The sequence below is a fragment of the Rhincodon typus genome, chromosome 8 (genome assembly GCF_021869965.1).
Source record: "Rhincodon typus isolate 14 chromosome 8, sRhiTyp1.1, whole genome shotgun sequence".
In the NCBI taxonomy this organism is placed as follows: domain Eukaryota; kingdom Metazoa; phylum Chordata; class Chondrichthyes; order Orectolobiformes; family Rhincodontidae; genus Rhincodon; species Rhincodon typus.
The window spans coordinates 92798827-92818891 of NC_063339.1; the positions used below are offsets into that span (position 1 = coordinate 92798827).

At 41.8% G+C, this 20065-nt stretch overlaps 1 long non-coding RNA gene across 1 annotated transcript; it reads left to right on the forward strand.

Annotated features, from left to right (window-relative positions):
- The first annotated feature begins 6086 nt into the window (after nt 1-6086).
- LOC125483845 lies at nt 6087-17987 on the forward strand. The gene is made up of 4 exons (XR_007262741.1): nt 6087-6170; nt 6574-6684; nt 12610-12714; nt 17086-17987. It is a non-coding gene; the product is annotated as an uncharacterized LOC125483845 (long non-coding RNA).
- Nucleotides 17988-20065: the final 2078 nt, after the last annotated feature.

The window sequence follows — 20065 nt, forward strand, 5'->3', positions numbered from 1 at the left end:
TCCTTTGAGATTTGTGCTTTGTCTGTACTTAGAAAATAAATTCTGTCTGTGAGCAGCAGCTGAAGTTGCCAGTACAGAGAGCCTCAAAAAGTGAAACAAATGTATGAAAGCCTTCCAGGCGGCAGGCAAAACATCCGTCTTGTTTGAATTTGGCCAATTAATGTAAACGAAGCCCCTAGATACAGGAAGCCAATTGGATTGAAATCTGATGGTGTTTACAACCTGAAACCAATCACATGATAAGAATGTGATGATGTCATAATGGGGAGAGAGCCGACTGTCATCTGCCAGAGTTAGCACCATTCAGCTCTCAGAGAAAGCACATCGAATTCATCAAAAGTACCACAGCATTTTAGCTCAAAGTCCTCATTGAAGAAATTATAGAGATAAAACATTCCTAACGGCAGAATTAATTGGAAAAAGGCATTTTTGAAGAGAGCGGAAATGACAGAATATTCCAGAAGACAGTCTGTGCAAACTTTGAGAGATTAAGTTATAATTTATTTATTGCTTCTTATTAATTGAGTTTATTTTAGTGGGACTTGTTTTTATTTCAACAGCATTATAGTAGAATTTAGGCCATTTCGGGAGTAGTTAGCAGTCTAAGGGGGAATTGTCGGTTTGTTAGTAATTTAGTTAATTTGTTCATTGTTGGGTTTAATAAATAAATTGTTTCTTGTCACTTGTAAAATGGAGATCAAGGATTTTCTTTCTATTACATTCTTTTTTAATAGATTATGAAGGGAAAGGCGAGCTTCTGAGGGTGTTTAGGGGGTAATTATTAGACGGGAACCCCTACCTCTGTCATAACAGATCGGGGCTTGTGTTTTAGTTTAATTATCAGAGGGGTCTGGCCATTCCCTGTTGTAACACCTTCTGTCAGTTCTCTTTAGTGAGGGATGTCTGCCGGGCCCTGTCCTGTTAGATTCCCAGAAGCTGCAGTGATTGGGTCAGTGAGTTCACAAGATTGACAGTTGAATGTGAGCAGCTTGTCGGACTATTTCAGCTCACTGTCCATTTCATAACCCAGCTCACGGTAATGGTTCTCATTTTCTGCAGAAGTCACTTGTGATCCACCTAAAGCTGCCTTTCGTCGCAGAAACTTGTGTGTGGGGATGGAGAACGGACATGAAGCACATGGAGTGGATATAATCATGAGGACTCTGTCACTCTCGGGGATGTGTCTGTGTGTCTCCCTCTGTAGGTGAAAATGAGGATGAGTTCCTTAAGGGAGTATTTACACAGTTTTACCATCTGAAGCTTCAGTTCAATTCATTGTGTCATTTGAGAATACAGGGACGAGCTGATTGACATTTGCCCTTGAACCATGAGAGCACACAAGGCTATGGGCTAAATGCTGGAAACTGGGACTGGAATAGATGGAGTTTTGGTGACCTGCACTGACACAATGGGCGGAATGGTTTTCTTCCACCCTGTGAAAACTCAAAAACTGAGAAATAAATCGACAGTGAAAATGATCACAAATTAAAACGCAAAGGCAGTATCATTGAGAAAATATATGAATGTGTCTGTTGCTTTCCCTGGTGATCAAGTGATTAGGATTTGGCACTCTCACCTTTGTCACCTACGTTCGATTCCTGGTCAGGAAATGGAAGTTCTACTCTGCTAATTTATCGTGATGACAGCATTTCTGACTGTTTTTTTCAGGAGCTGTAAGGTAATCTATTTTATTGCAAACGCTATTCAGATTAACATAAAACAAAGAACTGTGGAAAACTGACACGAAAACAGGAATAGATTGAGAAACTCAGCAGGTCTGACAGCACCGGTGTAGAGAAATAGAGTTAACATTTCGGGTCCAGTGACTATTTGTAAGTGCAAGGTTTGTTATGAATTTCTATATTACAATGCCAGAGGAAATTGTCAGCTCTGTCTGTTGAATCAACATATTTATCAAATTGTGCTCTCTCATTAGCTGACAACTGTCAACTTTACAACCTTAAAGGTATTTCATTGGCTCTAATGCTCCTTCCATTGCCCAGATGTGGTGTGAGGCTGATTAAATGGTTGCCTTTTTCTTTTCCCTTGTGTCAGTTTGCAGCCATGTCAAATGGAGAATTGGTCCTTTCAGTGTCTACCTCAATAAGTATCTCGATTTGTCTCTCTTTGTTTCTGTATATCCACTTCACCCCCTTTCACATTCTCCAACTCTCCTTCTGTCAAAATCCCTCATTTCCCATTCCTGCACTGTGTAAAGTCTGAACTTCGGAGATAATTTAAGAGTGGAGTTGCTGAGAGGCTTTTACCCTCTGGCTGGAGTGTCTAGAACTGGATTCACATTCCCCGGATAATGTGTCTGTCACTTAGGGCGGAGGTAATGAAATATTTCTTCTCTCAAAAGATTGTGAATCTTTAGAATTCTAAAGGATTGTAGTGATGTCTTTACTGTTTGGTGTAAAATGAATGAATGGTGACAGCGGAGAATGAGAGAGATCAGCTCACTCTGACTGGGCCATGACCACAACATTCCCCGCTAAGTCTGCAATTTATCCTGCTCACCTTGTTATTCCAACCAAACTGGGAATGAAGGGATGAGAAAAGAAGAAAAGGAGAAGCAGAAGTCCTTGCAGAACAGCAGAAAGGAACTTCATGATGAATCCATCAGAAAAAGAGAAGTCACTGAAGCAGTCTCCTGAGGACAAATGTGTTTTCTTTGCCAGTAAATTTCACCACTTCACTAAGCAGGGACCATTGGACTGAAGCTTTGACAGTGATTGTCTTTGCAGGTTGTTCACTTTGTGAATGTTACCATTGCTGCTCATGTCCCTGTCAGCACCACAACACTGGCGCATGTAAGCATTGCACATACGTGGGGCCAGTCGTGCAATGGATAATGCGCCTGACTACAGATCAGGAAATTGTAGGTTTGACTACCGAGCTCAGGTGTAATTCACAATTTCTTTACACTTCCAAACTAATCTTCCTCATTGTCCTGAAACCAAGATGAGCTTTGAATTTCTAATCTGCAGAAACGAGACTCCTTTCAATGTCTCACATCAGTAAATGTCACCGAGAATGTCAGAGGAGGGGAAGCTGAAATAGTCCCACAAAATTCACGTTCAATTTCCCACATCTACTGACCCAGTCACTGGATCTCCCGGGAATGGAAAGAAAACAAAACAAAAAATAAAACCAGTCTCTGCTTTGTGAGTCTTTCAAAATTCTTTGGGAAGCAGAATCAGAGGAGAATGAAGGTGAATTTTCCAACTGAGCAGCGGCGGTCGAGGAAGCTTCCCCGTCATGAAGAGGCTGGGACATTGACTCTGATGCTCTCGGGGACATTAACTGACATGAGACACTGAAAGGATTCCCGTCAGAGACTGCTCTGTGTTTGATTTTGTTACTGTCAGGAACAATTAATCCTGATTCCCTGACCAGAAATTGAACCTATTATCCCAGTTTCCAACATTTAACCTGGAACCTTGTGTGCTCTGACGTTTCAAGTATTCATCTCAATGATATTTTCCCTGTAATGTTTTAATCTCAAGTGCCACAAAGAATGGGACTGAGATTTGAGATGGGAAACTGAACATCATTTTCACCCAGAGAAGGAAACACAGAGGCACATTGTCCCAAGAGCGATGTCAGCTTCAGGAGAGACCAACCCCAGAAAGCAAGTATTTCACCCATCTGCCTTATATCGTCCCATTTCAGACTTCAAAACCAGTGTCTGGTTACAGCAAAGAAAGGAAGCATTCGGCCCCTCCCCTGCTGTGTTACTTGCCCCATTGTTTCTCCATTACTCTGCAGCTAATCGTGCCTCACCTCATTCTTCCTGCCAAACTGGAACATTGCTCATGCCAACTGCTTTCTGTCCTTCTGAAAGATCTTCCTCAAGTACCTGAAAGGACAAACAGCAATGTGGTATTTCAAACGTATTTCTTGCTGGTTGAGGAAATGTCATGGTGGTATTAACGCTGTTTCATCAGAAATAATTTCAAACGTCTTTAAAGAGCTCCTTTGGTTGGTTCCAGCAGGTGGTGAACATTCTCTCAGGCCCCAGAAAGAATCAAACTCAAAACCACTGGGTGAATCACCAAACTACAAAGTCATGCATTAAAAACTGCAATGTCATAGATGACTGGATAGCCGATGCATCATACACCAAGACAATGTAACAGATCCCATACAGAGCTGAGGGAATCATGTGCAGAAGGATGGGAGAATACAACGCCAAATCAGACTGTGTCCAGGGTGATATGAACAGAGATCTGCCCTGGTAGTCTAGTGATCAGGATTCAGTGACTTCAATGGTTAACATTTACAGTAATAAATATAAAACACTGACTAATCCTTAGAAGCAGAATTATGTAATGGACCAGTCAGAATTGATTCACTGCATATTACTGTACCACATTAGCAATGTCAGCTGTAATTGCCTGACGTGCAATCGGTTTAAAACAAGAAAAGAGCGAACGTCAGGAAAAGTGAAGGGTGGTGGTGGTTTGCGAGAGCTGACTGTTGGCCTAATGGAGCCAGGCCCAATGTGGGTTCTGAAGACTGATTTTCACTGTTTACCCTGGTACATAGATCACTCTGAATCAATCACCCACAATGACTCTCCTTTGTGTGGTTGCCCTTTGCACATCTCACCTCGGTTCAGTGTCTGGAGGGGATCCACGCATGTTAACTTGGCAAATTTTGCAAAGTCTGCCTTACAGTCTCATATTAAGACCATAAACGTTCGGAGCAGAAAGAGACCATTTAGCCCATTCAGTCTGCTCTGTCATTTAATGAGGTTGTGACTGATATGATAATCCTGAACTACACTTTCTTGCCTTTCCCCATAACCCTTGATACCTTTACTGATTAAAAATCTGTCAATCTCACCACTGAATACACTTAATTACCCAGATCTGACAACTCTCCACTGTAAGGAATTCCACCGATTCACAACCATCTGAGAGAATAAATGCTTCCTCATCTGTCTTAAATGTGCGATCCCTGTTCTGATATTAGGCACTCTGGTGCAAGACTGCCCAGAAGGAAATTTTTTGTGTCCACATGTTAAATCTTAAAGAAACCTGTATGCTTTAATAAGGAGCAAGTATTTTTGTATTACTGTGTAGTCAATGGATTTCAGTGCTTCCTCCTGTTTGGTTTCATCCTTGATGGTAAAACTTCCACTGATTCTGACAGAGATGTCCCCTGTATGTCTTTTAATGTCAGGAATTCACGTTCATTTTAAGAGTTTGGACAGGAACAATAAAGTCCTCATTCCTATTTGGGAATCAAACCGAGAACACAGCAGTTACAATGCTGAATCCCAAAAAGGAGGGTGTACACACTATTTGCAACTTTTTTTCTTGACACTGATTTTGATCTTTTGTTTCACTTGCAAAATGATAGCCAGTGAGATTTTAACACCATGGAGAGAGGCCCTTCAGCCCATTATATCTATGCCAGTCATCAAACATCTCACTTCTCAACCCAGTTTCCAACACTTGGCCCATCGTCTCGTTTGCGCTGACGTTTCAAGTGTTCATCCGAATAGTTAGTTTATGTCTTGAGGGCATCAGTGGAACAAAAACACTTCCTTCAACAAATGACAGGAAATGTTGTTTGCTGCAACATGAAATCTATGTTTTTCTCTTTGAAGACAGTTGTGAAAGCCAAACTCTTTCTCAGAACCATTTGCCAATTTTCCTCATGATGCCAGCAGTGTAGATTTAAATCCCATACCGCCTGAGGTTACCACTAATGACTCTCCCCTTTCAACCTCTCTGCTGACATGAGATATGGTGTCCTTCAGGTCAAACCACGACCAGTTTTATCTCTCTCCTGTGATGGAGAATGTGTATGGCGACTCAGTGTCAGTACCAGTGTGGCTCAGTGTCAGACTTTGTGATATTATTATCCCTGGGATGCAAAAGGCATTGTATTATTAATTAATTATTATTAATTATTAGTTGTATTATATATGTCAGTTGCCTTGGAAGAAAGTGTCGAGAAAGATTGCTTTTACACATTACGACAAATAAAATTCCATCTTTCCAATGGTGGGCACTTAACCCAGATTTCCGAGCGCGACGCAGAGCATTTCATTTCACTGCGCAGGCTCAGTATGTTCCCGCGGGCCCACAGTATAGAGCATGCGCAGTCGGAGCGACTCGGAGAAGCAGTCGCTATTTTCCTCAGCTCCACAAAAGGTAACAATGAGGCGGAACGGAGGAGGTGATAGACCGGGCGGTTAGACGGGGAGGCTTTCTAAACACTTCGTGGATGCAGCAGACCCCGCATAAAGAAGCTATTTGCGCCCGTTTCACAAAACGGGACAAATCGAGGCTCCCTCTCAACGGCAGGCCGCAGAGACGGCCGCCATCTTTGTAGGGAGCAAAGGGCAGCAGGGCGCATGTGCGGTCATTCTGGGCCGGGGAAAGAACGTTGTTAATGTCTCTTCTGGACTGAAAGGGATGGAGTTTATAAACTGCTTTTGCAGGGAGTGAGGAGGGGAGGATTTACACACAGCATACTCCGAATAACAGAAATATTTGTCTCTTCTGAAATTCTGTCCTGGACTGACTGAGCTGGCTTTGTAAACTTATTTTACAGCATGTTAGAAGAGGATTTACAGACTGCAAACTCAAACCACATAACATACCAAGATCTGTGTGCCAGTTTATTTATTATTCATTCAGCACTGGATATTATTGGCCTTTCAATGTAAGTATTGAGCAAAATAAAAGTTACAAAATTCCTTCCTTGTATCTCCCAGTAACTATTGCCTAGTATCTTAAATCTGTGTCTCTCTCAGTTTTACTGTTGGTGAAGAGGAACAGCAGCTCTTTGTCTACCTTGCATAAACCTATTATAAACGAGACACTTTATCTCAATCTTCTTTGCTCTGTGCAGAACTTCAGTTTCCCCAACTTGACCTTACAACTCGTATCCTATTCTTGAGCCATTCTGATTCATCTCCTTTCAAATCTCTCCTCAGACCCTCGCATCCTTTGTCGAGATCACCTGTTTGTGCAGATCCAAATGCTCTCTGTTCAAGTCGGTGATGTTATCTCTCACGAGCAATTGCCCAGTGACATCACCCTGATTCCCAGTTATTTCCTAAACTATGGGTTTCCTCTGATCCCAATGCTTCTGATATCTTTTGAGCTGCAGACTCCAGAATTTGATTTTAAAGTTGAACACAATGAAATTATTTCAATGTTCTTAACCAGTAATCTACACAATTGACATTCTCATGCTCTTCACAGTTATCTGACTCTGGGACTAATGCGACTCATTTGTCACCCCCTCGTTATATGTGGCTTGTGTCAAAAGCTGCTTTATAACACTCGACATTGTTCTGGTCCATCTTTGCTCTCCCTGATCAACTCTATGATTTTAATCTGCTATGTCTCCTATGATGCGTGTAACTGTCTTAGGTATTTTATTGTTACTTCCATTGATTCTCTCATGAGGTTTTTACAGCTGAACATTGCCTGACCACTTGCTGCTGGCAATTATCTTCCCTTAATAGGTCCCACAAGACTGTTAGGTAATGAGTTATTCACCAAGTGATGATGACGGAACTGTGATATGTCTAAATCAATGGCAATTAATTTATATCAATATTGCATCCTTCACATAGTGGAAACTTCCAATCTGTTCGTCGAGAGTGTTATAATGCAACTTTTATGATGTTATAATGTAGCAGGAAGTGCTACACCTGCCCCTCTACCTCCCCTCTAACTTCCATCCAAGGCACCAAACAAACCTTTCACATCAGACGAGGTTCACCTGTTCATCCGTCAATGTGGTCGATTGCATCCGTTGCTTCCGATGTGGCCTCCCCTACATTGTTGAGACCAAGCGGAGGCTTGGAGATCGGTTTGTTGAGCACCTATGCTCTTTGCGACAAATGACAACACCTTCCGGTCGTGAACCATTTCAACACCCCCTCCCACTCCCTGGGCGATATGTCCACCCTGGGCCTCCTCCAGTTTCACAATGACATCACCCGGAAACTGTACGAGCAGCACCTCATATTCTGCCTGAGGAGCCTCCAACCTAATGGTCTCAGTGTGGACTTTAACGGTTTCAAAATCTCCCCACCCCTGGCCTCATCCCTCTCATCCCTGCCTCCTTGACCTGATACAACCTGTCCATCTTCTCTCCCACCTATCTGCTCCTCCCACCTCACTGACCAATCCCCACCACTGCCTACCAGCACTCACCTCTCACCATCCCACTTCCCTTCCCCAGCCCCACCCCTCCTCTCTTTTTCTTTCGGAGCTCCCTTCCCCCTCCCCCATTTCTGAAGAAGGGTGCCGACCCAAAATGTGAACATTCTGCTCCTCTGCTGCTCAGCCTGTTGTGTTCCTCCAGCTCCACACTCCAGCATCAGCAGTTCTTACTATCTCTTGATTTCGATGCCTGGACTCTGATGAAGGCTCCTAACTTGAAATGTCGACTTTCTTGCTCCTCTGATGCTGCCTGACCTGCTGTGTTCCTCCAGCTCTAAACTGTATGGACTCTTCTTTGAACCTTGTTTGGTATTTTGTTGTTATTTCTGCCAGTTGTGTCTAAATGGGGTTTCTGGTCCTACCCATCTCTGGTTACATGCTGCTAGTTTCCCAGCTTTATCTTCCCACGGTCAGGAATTGTTTGTTTTGCACTGGAGATCATTTCTGTTTCTGAGCTAATTTTGGCAATCAAATACTCGTTACAACGTCAGGATAGCAAAGCAAAACAAATTAGTCTCACTATGACTGGATTCACAACAGTGAAATTTAAAATATTGAAAGACCCTCAAAATTGCCCAAATGCTCCTGACCAGACTTTATGAATGACCGATCTTGGACACCAAATTTCTAGAAAGAAGAAATAACAATAACTTGAGCAAAACAAACACAATCAACTGGGCAATCTCATCAATATCTGTGATTTAAACACAACCTTCTTCGTTTATAACCTCCACTCTCACTGATTCACAAACACCCATAATGGGTATATTAAACAGAAAATAAAATTAATGTAAATTTTCAGTTCAATTAAACAGTTTCAAACAATTGATATCAAGCCTTTGTGCAATCCTTGGATAATGAGTTGTCCATGGACACATGAAACTTGAGCGAATTTCAAAGTCAGCAGTGAATGTAACAGTTTCAGCAAGCTTCCATAAATATTATCTTATTTCCTATGTTGCATTCCTCAGACCATTCAACAATTTGATAACTGGATAGAAATTGAGAGACAGAGCAGCCAGTCCAAAAGCTTTCAAAATCACTGCCCCTCCTTGATCTTTTTGAACTGCTGCAGTCTGTGTGGTGAAGCTCTGCCCAGATTGCTGTTTGGTGAGGAGTTTCAGGATTTTCATTCAGTGGCAATAAGGTAGTGCTGATATCTGTATTAGTTACAGTCATTTTGTTTTAATATCCCACCATGAACAGAATAGAAACATGGAAAATAGGAACAGAAGTAGGCCATTGTGTCATTTGATCCTGCTCCCCTATTCGGTATGATCATGGCTGATCTTTCAACCAGTAGCCTTTTCCCACTTTAGACCCACATCTTTTGATCGCTTTAGCCCTCAGACCTATAGCTATGTTCCTCTTGGAAACATCCAATGTTTTCGCTTTAACTGCTTTCTGTGGAAGAATATTCCACAAGCTCATCAGTCTCAGAAAAGAAATTTTCCATTATCTCAGTCCTGAACAGCATACTCTATATGCTTAAACCGTGACTCCCTGGTTCTGTACTCCCTCATCAACCTCCTTCCTGTATTTAACTTGTTGGTCCTATTAGAATTTTATTGGTTTCTGTGAGATCTTCCCATGTTCTTCTAAACCCCAGTGAATTTCATCCTATCTGATCTATTTTGTCATAATACGTTGGTCCTGCCATCCCAGGAATCAGTCTGGTAAACCTTAATTGGACAGCCTCCATAGCCAGAACATCCTTAGTCACATAATATTCCAAAACTGCACACAAGGCTCCAGGTGTGGTCCAACTAAGACCCTGTACAATTTCAGCAAGTCTTCCCTGTTTCTGTTCTCAAATCCTCTCACTATGAAGACCAACCTAGCATTTGCCGCCTTCATTTCCTGCTGCTACCTACATGCTTACGTTGAGTGACTTGTGTCCAAGGACAAACAGGTCTCAGTTCTCGTTTCTCATTTCCCTTTTCTAAATCCAAGCTGACTGACTCTGACTTTGTCTAATCCTGTTACTGTTTTCCAGTGTTGGGCTAACCGATCTATAAGTCCATGTTTTCTCTCTACTTTCTTTTTTACATAGTGGGCTTACATTCGCTCCCCTCCAATCCATGGGAACTGTTCCAGAGTCTCTCGCATTATGAAAGATGACCATTAATTTCCTCAATTTAGATTCAAGCCCCTAGTTTCAGAATGCATCCACTGTCTCTCCTGCCACTTTGTTAACTACTCTGAGGCGTATATTATGAGGTGCTGGGATTTGTTGGCTTTTAATCCCATCAATTTCCCCAACATTATTTCCCTACTACTCCTGATTTCCTCACTTCCTCCCTCTCATGTGATCCCCAGCATTTTAGTGATATTATTTATGTCATCATTTGTGATGACAGAACCAAAATATGTCGTTAATTGGTCCGTCCATCGCTTTATTCCACATTATAACTTCCCCTGTTTCTGATCGTAAGGGACTTGTTTTCATTATTTTTTTTTCTCTTCATATCCCTTTTGGAGCTTTTACAATTAGTTTGTATGTTTCCTACAAGCTTACCCTGAGACTTTATTTTCCCCTTTTGCTGAAATCTGATCTGCTGCCAGTCTTCAGGTCTGCTGCTCTTCTTAGCCAACTTTTACGCCTCTTCCTTGGATCCGGTACTATCCCTAACATCCCTTGTTAACTATGGCAGGGTCGCCTTTCCCATTTTATTTTGTACCAGACAGGAATGAACAACAGTTGCAGTTCCTCCAAGTGCTCTCTAAATATTTGTCAACCCCCTTAAAGCTTAAGTTCCTCAAGTTATTGTTGCCTGCATGCACCTCATAACACTGTAATTTCCTCTCTTTAGATTTTGGCCCCTCGTCTCAGAATCATCTCTGTCACTCCCCATCTTCATGAAGGAGTCTTCACTTTTCCACAGCTAGATTTCCAATTAATCCATTCTCATTACACAATTAAAATTTTGAAATAAAGTTGCTGTGTTCCCAGAAGATTGTCAGACTGTTCTGTCTCTTGAGAGAGAGAAAGCAAGAGACGACTGACAGTGCTTTAACCTCAGGGTTACCGTGCCTCAGTCAATGGGCAAGGTTAAGATGGTGGGACCTTCTTGGTGACCTCAGCTAGTACAGGAAGTGAGTACGTGCTGCTGGTGTCACTCTGTGTCACAAACCAGCTGTCCAGCCAATTGAGCTAACCCACCCCTGACCAATACACAATACACCTTTGAGGATGGCCTGTCCTCTCTTTGGGTTCTCAGTATGTTGATCTAGAAAACCATCTCGTACACAACCCAGGAATTTCTCCTCTATGGTATTGTTGCTGATTCGATTTGTTCAACCTGTATGCAGATTGAAGTCACCCATAATAACCATAAGAGCACAAGACAGAGGAGCAGAATTAGGCTATTCGGCCCACTAAGACTGCTCCACAATTTGATTGTGACTGATATGTTTCTCACACCCATTCTCCTATCTTCTCCTGTTGATCCCCTTACCAATCAAGAACCTATTTATCTCTGTCATAAGTACACTCAATTACTTGGCCCCCACAACCTTCTCCGACACTGAGTTCCACAGAATCACCACCCTCTGGCTGAAGAAATTCTTCTTCTCAGTTCTAAAGGGTCATCCCTTTGCTGAGAGCGGTGCCCTCAGATTCGAGTCTCTCCTGCTAGTTGAAACATCTCCATGTCCATCTATCCAGTCCTCTCAGTATTCTGTCAGTTTCAATCACAGAGTCATAGAGTCTGACAGCATGGAAGCAGACCCATTGGTCCAGCCAGTCCATGCTGACCATGTTCGAAAACTAATGTAGTCCCATCTGCCTGCACATTGTCTATATCTCTCTGAACATTTCTCATTTACATATTATCCAAACGTCTTTTAAATGTTGTAAACTGTACCTGTATCCACCACTTCCTCTGGAAGTTCATTCCACGCAAGAACCACACTCTGCAAAAAAAAAAAGGTTGCCCCTCATGCCTTTTCTCAATCTTTCACCTGTCACCTTAAAAAATATGCCCCTAGTCTTGAAATCCCCCACCCGAGGGAAAAGACATCTGCTATTCACCTCCTCTATACTCCTCAAGGGCAGGACTTAAACAATTAATGGTAGGGCCCTGGGTAGTGTTGTGCCGAGGTACCTTTGTACCTGAGATGGTGCCACAAGTGGCAACTTGTAAACTTTTCACTGTACTCATGTGAGTACATGTGACAATAAATGTTATTCCATTTGATTAAAAATATGCTTCCCGGTCTTGAAATCCCCACACCAGAGAAAGGACACCTGAATTTCACAAACCTCAATACGGTCAACCTCAACATGCTACCTTCCTGTGAAAGGAGTCCCAGCCCCTCCTTATGACTCAATCCCTCCATTCTCATGAAGATCCCGGTAAACCACCTTTGAACTCTCTCCAGCTTAATAATATCATTGCGACAACAGGACAACCAGAATTGGACACAGTCCTGCAGAAGAGGCCTTGCCAATGGCCTGTATGATCTCAACATGACGTCCCAACTTCTCTACACAACAGACTGAGCAATGAAGGTAAGCATACTGAACGCCTTGTCAACCACCCTGTCTGTATGTGACGCAAATTTCAAAGAATTCGGTAACTAAAGCCTCAAGTCTCTATGGTCTACAATACCCAAGGGTCTGCTTTTAATTGTATAAGTCCTGCATCCCTTGTTTGTTTTAGTACAGTACAGTACCTCACATTTATTCAAATTAAACTCCATCTGCCACTCCTCAGCCCATAGACCCAATTGATTAAGATCTCTTTGAAATCTTAGGTAACCTTCTTCACTGTCCACTATGCCACCAATTTTGGTGTCATCCGCAAAGTTATTAACCATGCCTTCTATATTCTCATCAAAATCATTTATATAAATGTCAAACAAAAGTAGACCCAATACCAATCCCTGCAGAACGCCACTGGTCGTTGCTCAACACCAGGCCTCCAGTCCAAAAAACAACCCTCCACTGCCATAGCCTGTCTTGTGACATTAAGCAAATTTTTTATCCAACTGGCAAGCTCACCCTCGATCCCATGTAAGCTAACTTTACTAATTAGTCTACCTTGTGGAACCTTGTCAAGAGCTTTACTAAAGTCCAAGTAAACAATATTTACTGCTCTGCCCTCGTCAATCATCTTGGTTACTTCATCAAAATCTCAGTCAAATGTGTAAGACACTATTTCACTTGCATAAAACCATGCTGAAAATCCATAATCAGTCCTTGCCTCTCCAAATGCTATCTTCGACAATCGCCTCCAACAACTTATCCACCACCAAAGTCAGACTCACATGCCTATAGTTCACAGGCTTCTCCTTACATCCCTTAAATGAAGGCACAACATTAGCCACTCTTCAGTCATCTGGCACCTCACCCGTAGGTATAGATGATACAATACTTGTGCAAGCATCCCCACATTTTCTCTTTAACTTTCCACAACACGATGGGAAGCACGAGACAGGTTGTAAGATTTAGATTCATAGAGTAATACAGCATGCAAAAAGGTCTTTTTCCCAAACTGGTCCATGGTGTCCATTAAGCTAGTTCCAACTGCTGGATTTGGTCCACTTCCCTCTCAACCCTTCCCATCCATGCACCTGTCCAAATGTATTTTAAATGCTGCTATTGTACCAGCCTGAACGACTTTCTCTAGCAGCCCATTCCATACATGCACCACTCTGTGCATGAAGAAGTTACCCCTCAGGTCCTTCTTAAATCTTTCCCCTTTCACCTTAAACCTATGACCTTGTGATTTCAATTCCCCATCCCTGGGATAAAGCCGATATGCATTCATCCTATCTTTGCCCCTCATGATTTTAGACACCTCAATAAAGTCACTCCCTCATTCTCCTACGTTCCAAGGAATAAAGTCCTACCCTGAACAACCTGTCCCTACAATTTGGGCCTACTAGTCCTGGTAACATCCTGGTAAATCTTCTTTGCACACTTTCCAGTTTAACTATGTCTTTCCTGTGACAGCGTGACCAAAACCGTACACAGTATTCCAGTGCAGCCTCACCAATGACTTATACATCTGTAACATAATGTCCCAACACCAATACTCAATGCCTCAACCGATGAAGGCCAGCATGCTAAATGCCTTCTCCTCCACCCTTGTTACCTGTGACACCACTTTCAATGACCCATGTACTTGTTCTCCTTGGTCCCTCTGTTCCACAACAATCCTCAGGACCTCACCATTTACTGTATAAGTCCTACATTGGTTTGACTTTCCAAAGTGCAACACCTCACTTAGCTGTATTGAATTGCATTTGCCAACCCTCGGCCTACTTCCCCAACTGATCGAGATCAATTTTCTGATAGTCTTCCCCTCTCAATACCTACTAATTTTGTATCATCCACAAACTTACTAATCATCCCTGTATATTCACATCCAGGTGATTTATGTAAATAACAAATAACAAAGGTCCCAGCACTGACCCCTGTGGAACACCACAGGCTTCCAGTCTGAGAAGTAACCTTCAACCATCACCCTCTGCTTCCTACCATTGAGCCAGTTTCGAATCAATTCACTAGCTCTCCCTGGATCCCATGTGACCTAAACTGCATGACGAGACTGCGTGCAGGACCTTGTTAAAAGCCTTATTAAAGTCCACATAGATGAGACCACTGCCGTACCCTCACCTATGCTCTTGGTTTCCTCTCAGAAAAAGTCTGAAAGATTTGTCAGACGTGACTTCCCGCGCACAAACCCATCCTGACAATCCCTAATCGGACCTTGACTATCCAAATGTTGGTTGATCCCGTCCCTCAGTATCCTCTCCGATAACTTGCCTCCCACTGCTGTCAGGCTCACTGGCCTGCAGTTCCCTGGCATGTCTTTGCTACCTTTCTTTAAACAATGGAAAAACATGAGCCACTATCCAGTCTCCTGGAACTTCACCAGTGGCTAAAGCTGAAGCAAAAATTTCTACAAAGGCCTCTGCAATTTCTTCCCTAGCCTCCCACAATGTCTGAGGATGGATTTGATCAGGCCCAGGGATTTATCCACCTTAATGCGCTTTAAGGCTGCAAACACCACCTCTGAGAATAAGTATGTGGTCCAAAACATCCCCGCTTGTTTCCCGTATTTCCGTAGCATCCATGATTCTCTCCTCACTAAACACTAAGGAGAAATATTTATTTAAAAATCTTGCCCCGTCTTCTGTGCCACAGGATATCCATCTTTATATTTTAGAAGACGTCCATGTGAACTGTTTTCAAAACACACTATTTTTTTCCCTGAATTCTCCAACATCCACTTCTTTCTCCACCGTAAAAACTGATGCAAAATATTAATATCTTTGTAATATTTCTGTCATCTCCTGAGGTTCAATGCTGAGATGACCTCTTTAATCTTTAAAGAGCCATGCTCGCTCTCTCGTTGCTTTCTTGCTCTTAAAGCACTTGTAGTGTATCTTTGCATTATCCGTCACCTTATCTATCAAGGCAATTTCATATCCCCTCCTGCCTTCCTGATCTCCCACTTAAGAATGCCTGTACACTGTTTGTACTGTTCAAAAGATTCATTTAAACCCAATTGTTTGTATCTAATTGATGATGAGTTTTTTATTCTTGACTAAAAGCTGAATATCCTTTTCATCCATTATTCTCTAATTCTCCCAGCCTTACCTTTCACTCTAACAAGAACATAATGATTCTGAACTCTCGTTACCACACTTCTGAAAACCTCCCATTTATCAGATGACCCTTTACCTGCAGTCTACTCCATTCAACTTTTGAAAGTTCTTGTCACATACCATTAAAATTGGCCTTACTCCAATTAAATACTTTTACCTTTTCTGGAAGGCTTATCCTTTTCCACAACTGTTTTAAGACTGACAGAATTATTATCACCAGACCCAAAGTACTCCTTTACAGTCACTTCAGTCACTTACTGTGCCTTATTACCAAAGAGAAGCTCGAGTTTTCTCTTTCTCTTTAGTAGGAACATTGACTTACTGATAAAGAAAATATTCTTGAACACATTTAACAAATTATTCACCATCCAAACCTTTAACACTGTAGCAGTTCCAGTCAATGTTTAGAAAATTAAAATCACCGATTCCTACAACCTTCTCATTCTTTCGTATATCTGAGATCTCTCTACGTATTTGTTCCTCAATTTCCCCTGACTAATTAGGAACCCATAGTACAATCCCACCACATGATCATTCCTTTCTTATTTCTAATTTCAACCCATATTTTCACTGGACATTTTTTTTTTCAGAAATATCTTTTCTAGTTGCAGCTGCAATATTTTCCCCAATTAAAAAAAAAGCCACTCCCTCACTTCTTTTGCCTCCCTTTCTTTCCTTCCTACAGCTTCTGAAACCCGAAACATTAGTATGGGCAAAATATCTTGCATGGCGTACAATGTAGGAAAATGTGATATCATTCACTTTAGCAGGAAGCAGAAACAAGAGCAGAATATTCCTTAAATGGTGAATGACTGCTGAATTCTGAGATGTGGAGGATAAAGTATGAGTTACAAAGTTAGTATGCAGATATAGCATGTAACCATGGTGTCATACAGCATGAAAACAGACCTAATGGTCCAACTATTCCATCCTGACCATATTCCCAAACTAAACTAGTCCCATCTTCCTGCATTTGGCCCACATCACTCCAAACCTTTCGAATTTATGTACTTATCTAAATCTCTTTTAAACATTGTAACTGTAACTGTACCTGCACCTACCATTTCATCTGGCAGTTCATTCCACACACTGAGCACACTCTATGTAAAAAGAAAAGAAAAGTTACCCCTCATGTCATTTTTTAAATCTTTCTTCTCTCACCGTAAAAAATATGCCCCCTAGTTTTGAACTCATCCATCTGAGGGATAAGACCTTTGCTGTTCACCTTATCTAAGCCTCTCGTGCTTTTATAAACCTCTTTCAGGTTACGCCTCAACCTCCTATCTTCCGGTGAATGAAGTCCCAGCCTATCCAGCCTATTTTTACAACTCGAACCCTTCTTACCCAGTAATATCCTGCTTTTTTCTGAACCCACTCCGGTTTAATAATATCCTTCCGATGACGGGACTACCAGAATGGCACACAGTATTCCTTGAGAGTCCTCATCAACATCCTTTACAACCTCCAACATGACGTCCTAACTCCCGTACTCAAAGACCTGAGCAATGAAGACAAGTGTGCTGAATGCCTTCTTAACCACTCTGTCCACCTGTGAAACAAATTTCAAAGAATAATGTACCTGAAAGCCTAGGTTCTCTGTTCTGTAATAGTACCCAGGGCCCTACTATTAATTGTATAAGTCCTGCTCATGTGAAGTATTCCATTTTGGATAAAACAAACATTTATTCAAATAAAGTTCAATCTGCCACTCTTTAGCCCATTGACCCAATTGACTAAGATCTCGGTCTAATCCAGAAAGCCAATAGGCTGTATGCTTTATTATCACAGGAATTAAACATCAATGTAAGGATGTTCTGCTTCATTTGTACAAGGAAGGGAAGAGACCAAATCTCAAATACCTCGTGCAGGTTTTGGTCGTCTGTACGCTTATTCGAAGTGGTTCAGAGAAAGTTTACAAGATTGAACCCTGGAATAAGTGGGTTGTCTAAGGAGGATAGGTTGGGCAGGCGAAATGGAATAGGATTAGGCTAGAACTGCTGACTAAAACAGTAAAGTAATATGATGTGAGCCAGGATATAGGGTGTGGTGAAGTAGAATCTCTATGGGTTGAGCTCAAACGTCAATGGAGAGAAAGTGATATTAGTGTTGTATATAGACCCCAAGCTGCAGTAATATTGGGGAAGGCATCAGAATGGAATTTAGAACTACAAGGCATAAAGTTATGGCTGTAATTATGGGTGACTTCAACCTACATATAAATTGAGCAGATAGCATCAGTAGCAATAAGATAGAGGAGGAATTCTTAGCGTATATATGGTACAATTTTAGGTTGAAAAAGCAGATGAGTATTGGGTAGTGAGAAAGGAATAATTGACAATCAAGTTGAGCATGGGCCCTGAAGGAAGAGTGACCACGACAGGATAGAATTCAACATTAAGATGGAGAGTGATGTCGTTGATTTTGAGACTGGAGTCCTGTCATTAAATAAAAGAAGTTAGAATGGTATGAGGCATGAGCCAGTTGTGACAAATTGTGGACCACAATTTCAATGGATGATGGGAGATGGGTAATGGCAAACATTGAAAGAGGACGTGGACAAGCTGTGGCATAAAAATAAAATCGAAACGTTGTCAAACCATGGCAGAGAAAGAGAAATGAGCGGGGTATTAAATTTAAGGAAGCAGCGTACAAATTGGATAAATAAAACAACAGACCTCAGGATTGGGAACCGTTTCGATTTCAGCAAAGGGAGACAAAGGGATTTAATTAGAGGGAGAAAATAGAATCTGAGAGTACTCTTGCATGGACCATAAGACCAACAGCATTTTTAAAATAGACATTCACAGGATGTGGACATTGCTAACTCGGTCAGAATTTATTGCACATCCCTGATTGCCCAGAGATAACTGCATTGCAGTGGGGGTGGAGTCACATATACGCCAGACCGGGTAAGGATGACAGTTTCTTTCCCTGAAGGATATTAGTGAGCCAGATGGGTTTTTCCTGACAATCAACAACGGTTTCATGATCATCATTAAACTCTTAATTGAAGATTGATAATCCAAGATTAGTCAAGAAAAATGTAGGGTCTCCTTACAATCAAACAGGGAATTTATAATGGAGTGCAAAGTGATGACAGACCAATTAAATATATCTTAGATTTTCAAAAAGGGGCACACAAATAATGTCCCAAAATTAAGGGGATCACAGGGTCTAATTGGAAGGTGGAATTGTAAGAAATTGGGAAAACTAATGAGCTAATAGGCAGATAAATCCCCAGAGATTGATAACTTTCATCTCAGAGTACCTTAGGAAGTGGCCTTAGAATGAGCAGCTGCACTAGTGGTTATACTCCAAAATACTATACAGTCGCAAAGAGTTCTGATGGTTTGGAGGGTAGCTAACATAACCCCAGTATTTAAGAAGGAAGTCAGAGAGAAAACATGGAATTTGCATAACATTGTTGGTGGGAATAATGTTCGAGTCCACTCTTAAAGGTGGGATAACAGACTACTTAGATGATAGTGACAAAATCAGACAGAGTCAGCCGAGGCTTTTTCTGTGCTGTAGGTCTCTGAGACTGGATGTTGAGCATGAATTCCTTCCCAGCCACTCCCCATCCTTAATTGGAAATATATCACTATTCCTTCAGTATTGCTGGGTCGAAATCCTGAATTCCCTCCCTAACAGCATTGTGGGTCCACTTGCAGCTCATGGAATACAGTGGTTCATGAAAGCAGTTCACTACCACCCTCTCAATGACAACTAGATGGATTAGCAGCAATGCCCACAAGAATAAAGGAAAAAACATTATCAAGGCCAATTGGGAATGTGGAATTGAAACCTAAATAGATGAGCTTTGACCTTTTTGAGGCTCGAGGGGCATAATGGACAACTCTAGATCCTATTTCATATGTTCTCTTCTCCTTCTATCAAAATGCCTCATCTCACCAAAAATGGTGTATTCCCTGGAAATAAAAGGATGTTAATTGAAGCTGGGTGAGGGGATAAAATGGAACTAATATACCGAGAAGGTGAAGTAGGAGCGCAAACACCCTCCTGACCCCCAGTAATCAGACAAGATTTGTGTTTCTTTGTTCTCTGGTTCATTCGAGCATATGAATGAGGAACAAGTGTCGGCCACTTGGCCCTTTGAGCCTGCTCTGAGATTCAATAAGATTAGGGCTGATCTGATTTCGACCTCAACTCTGTGTCTGCGTATCCCTGAATATCTTTCATCATCTCGGTCATCAAGAATCTGTCTGCTTCTGCCTTAAAAAAAA